Source organism: Lolium rigidum, chromosome 3, assembly GCF_022539505.1.
Source record: "Lolium rigidum isolate FL_2022 chromosome 3, APGP_CSIRO_Lrig_0.1, whole genome shotgun sequence".
Lineage (NCBI taxonomy): Eukaryota > Viridiplantae > Streptophyta > Magnoliopsida > Poales > Poaceae > Lolium > Lolium rigidum.
The window spans coordinates 338,090,723-338,094,710 of NC_061510.1; the positions used below are offsets into that span (position 1 = coordinate 338,090,723).

Consider the following 3,988-nt stretch of genomic DNA (forward strand, 5'->3'; position numbering starts at 1 on the left):
TACATTTCTGTTTATTTTCGAGATTATGTAGCTTAGCATCTCATGTGAGTGCATATTAGTGATGTGTCAATTGATGGTCAGCTGTGTAACCTCAGATTATACCCTATCTTACTATGAGCATATGCTGGTAGATTGGTGTAGTTGACAATAAGAGTTGTTGTTCGTTCTTTGCAGGTCCTAACTTTGTCGCCCTTCCTCGACACTGACGCCACCATGGATCCCGATCGAAGACCTAACCGACGGAAGCTCAAGATCTCCGGCATCTCCCCGTTCCCCGTATCCCCGTGTGGTGGCAGGGACGGGATTCGAGGCAACGCGGTCATGGCGTGGATCCCCCGATGGATGCGCTGGAGGAGGCGACTCACCGCCCGGGCATGGCATCCAGGCCTCTGACGGAGCGACGTGTGGCGCGGCCGTGGCGTCCGACCCTTGGGTCCCTGCGGTGGCGAGGTGGAGCAAAGGTAGGAGCGGCCGTGGCGCCGGCTCCCTGGATCGATTTGCGGCGACGGGTGTGCGGGAGTGGTGGTTGGCTCGCAGCGGCGCCCGCGGCGCTTCACCGTCCGGCGGCTTGGACCCTCATCCGGCGATTGCGACCGCTGGCAGTCACCTGCTCACGCGCGCATCGTAGCTGGGAGCTGGGTCGGTTCGGCGGCCGTCGCGGTTCAGTCTAGCCGGCGCCTACCGCATCTGCACCAAGATGCTGAAGGCCACCAGGAGGACACCGTCGAGCCCGGGCCAGGCTGCTTGCTCGCTTCCCACAACCTAGGTCGGTCCAATCCTCCTCCGCAAGACGTCAGTTAGTTGTTCTTCGACACTCATAATCACAGTGCTCTGCTCATTGCTGCTCTGCCCATAGCATGAAAAATTCCACTAGCTGGCCTTAATGCAATTAGCTATTTACTCCTTGATTGCTCATTGCAGTAGGATGTTTTGTTCATAGATGTCCTATTCTCTGCTGTTATTCTAGACATTCTTGATTGCTCTTTTTGGTGAACTTGTTGTTTGAACCGATAAAGAGGTTTTGCATAATTTCTTGCTTAAAATTGTTTCCTTTTTCGAGCAGTATGCATATTTGTGTAGACAGTAGGGAAAGCGAACATGCATAGATGGATATTTGCTTCAGCTCAATGAATACTTGTGTGCATAGATGGAATAATATGTGCTTACTGTTTGCTGTTTGTTGCACGTCTGACCCTCAATCCTGACTCCAACCCTCTTACGTCCATCTTTAACACTTGTGACGTCATTGATAAGGCGGAATGGTTGAGTCCATAATTTTCCTGTTATCTGATGTATGCTCTGTAGATTGTGCAGCAAGCAGCAAATAACTTTGAAAAATAACTATAGATCATTCAGCTAAACACAATCTCCATTGCAGTTAAGAATTTTTGGATACACCATGTCTCTGGAAACAAACCACTTGCCTAAATTCTTTATTGTGTGTTTTGCACTTTAAGTATTCAGATTCTAATTTGCTAGCTGTTGCCTTGATGCATCTCAATGACTAATGAGTAGTTTGTTTTTTATTCCTCCAGCGTGATCTCACAACTTCACCAAATCAGAAATTTTTGAGGAAGAAACATGTAAGAAGGTTACATATCCAGCCAAATATTGAAAAATGGAGTGCTATTATCTGACCCAGCTCAAGCAATTGTGGTGGATCCGGCGAGCAGAGGAGCACGGTCAGCTGCCTGCCGAGGGGCACAATGAGGTGTCGAGTAGCGGCAAGCTGCGGAGGATCACGACGAGCTGCCGAGGACTGGGACATGAGCATGGTGAGGATGCGGAGCTCGACACTCGTGACAGTGGCACAGCAGTCAATGGAGGAGCGCAAAGAGAGGTTCTGACGATCTACCTGAGTTTTGGGCGTGGCTGATGAAGATGGTGGCCGGAATTTGAATCTTGAAACTAGCTAAATTTGTAACAGATTGAATATATATGAGTTTATTTGTAACTTGTAATTTTTTTTGTTTCTTAAATTCGTTACTGCTGGCGAATAGCCTTCGTTGCCAGGGGTAACTGATTTAATTTTTTTTAGTTCTTTAAATATGTACTGCTGGCGCCTACAAATATGGCTAATGTGCCGGTGGTAACAGATACCCCCGGCCAATGTGTGAAGACGCCGGGGATAATAGCATGTTACCACCGGCGAAAATGAAAATGCCAGCGGTAAGGCATTACCACCGGCAAGGTTATCGCCGGCGAATGCGAAAGCGCCGGCGGTAAGCCTTTTCAGTGTGCCGGCGGTAAGCCTTTTTCTAGTAGTGTATGTCGATGGATGTTGCTCTTGCTACTCTATCAGGCCGGTGGATAAGACCAGCCTCACCCCGTTTTTTGTCACCTCGATGCGATCACAGCCGTCCAAACTGATTCCAGAGAGCGGCTCTTGGTCTTCCGAGTCCCAAATGTTCATGCCGGCTATTGAGACGTCGATCGAGTCATCTGCATGTACGACTTCTACGTCGTCTCCATCACACTGTATCAGGCATTGGTGCATTGTAGATGGAATGCAGCAGTTGGCGTGAATCCAATCCCTTCCTAGCAGGGCAGCGTAGGTGCTCTTGCTGTCGACGATGAAGAATGTCGTTGGGATCGTCTTTCGGCCTATGGTTAGATCCACGTTCAGGACACCTTGCGTCCCTGATGCTTGGCCGTTGAAGTCGTTGAGTGTGACGTTGGTCTTGATCAGATCGGCACTGGAGCGTCCCAAATGCCGTAGCATGGAATATGGCATTATATTGACCGTTGCTCCCGTGTCAACCAACATCCTGTCGACGGGCTGCCCATTGATATAACCCTTTAGGTATAGGGCCTTCATGTGTTTGTAGCCCTTCTCCCGTGGTTTTTCAAAGATGACGGGCTGTGGACCGCGATCAAAGCTGTGCTATCGGCACTTCCTCGGTTCTCGGGGCACGAAACTCGATGGAAGGAAGAACACCATGTTTGTGCCAGCCGATGTTCCCACATCGGCTTTTTCTTGCTTGGGACGCCAAACTTTCTTTGGTGGACGAGTCTCTTTGTCCAAAGTCTGCTGAATTTTCACGGCCAGATCGGGCCGCGCTTTCCTCAACGTGTGCAAGTATTGTGCTTCGGCTTGCTCCAAGCTACGTAGCCGCTGAACCCTACGCTTTTGGGAGTGGCTGAGTCCATCGGGGCACCACCTTGGCCGGTGGTACCTATCCTCTTCTTCATCTTCTGACTCCTCAAAGTCTTCATCTTGAGAGGACTCAGCTCGTTTGTTCCGTGGCGGGAGAGGTCCTAGACGTTTGAAAACTGAAACTTCCCCTGCATCCTTCTTCCGGCGTCTACACTCCGGGCAGTTGTCGATTGTAGGCAATCGGCTCATCCCTGAGTCCCAGCAGTGTTTAAAGAAGGGACAGTCCCAGTGTATGTCCATGTCTTCCTGCTCCCTTGACCTCTCCTTAGCGCGGTGCTCACGTCCTTCGTCGCCTCTGTCATGCCGACTGTACCTCCTACTGTCTACATCAGACCGATGATCTCTTTCGTCATCTCTGTCGTACTGCCGACGTCGGTCATACTGATACTCATACTTGTTGAGGAGATGCGTGGAAAGTGGTTTTTGGTATCGCACGCTTCTCAATTGTTCCTTGGTGAGGTACCGCTTATCATCATATCGGGGCCGGTCGCGTGGATCGGCCTCCTCCTTTTCCTTGTTGCGGGAGTGACTGCTTTCCTCTTTATCCTTGCCATGGTGGCGCACAGTGCCCTGCCATGTTAACATCGAACGAGAAATCCGAGTCGACGCCTCGCGGAGTGGTTAGGTTCCACCATGTTGACGCCGGGGAACGGATGTGTGTCCACTTTCATGGCAACCGCCCAAAGAGCAATCGGCCTTGTTCTATCGCCATTTGGACCTGCCGACGAAACACCTTGCGGTCATTGGTGGTATGGGTGAACGAGTGATGCCATTTGCGATACGGCCTCCCGTTCATTTCTTGTGCTCTGTAGGGATTTTATGGCCTTCGGG

At 50.7% G+C, this 3,988-nt stretch overlaps 1 long non-coding RNA gene across 1 annotated transcript; it reads left to right on the forward strand.

The window, feature by feature from the left end:
- Positions 1 to 645: 645 nt before the first annotated feature.
- On the forward strand, positions 646 to 1,966 carry LOC124700128. Its single transcript, XR_007001645.1, has 2 exons — positions 646 to 766; positions 1,536 to 1,966. It is a non-coding gene; the product is annotated as an uncharacterized LOC124700128 (long non-coding RNA).
- Positions 1,967 to 3,988: the final 2,022 nt, after the last annotated feature.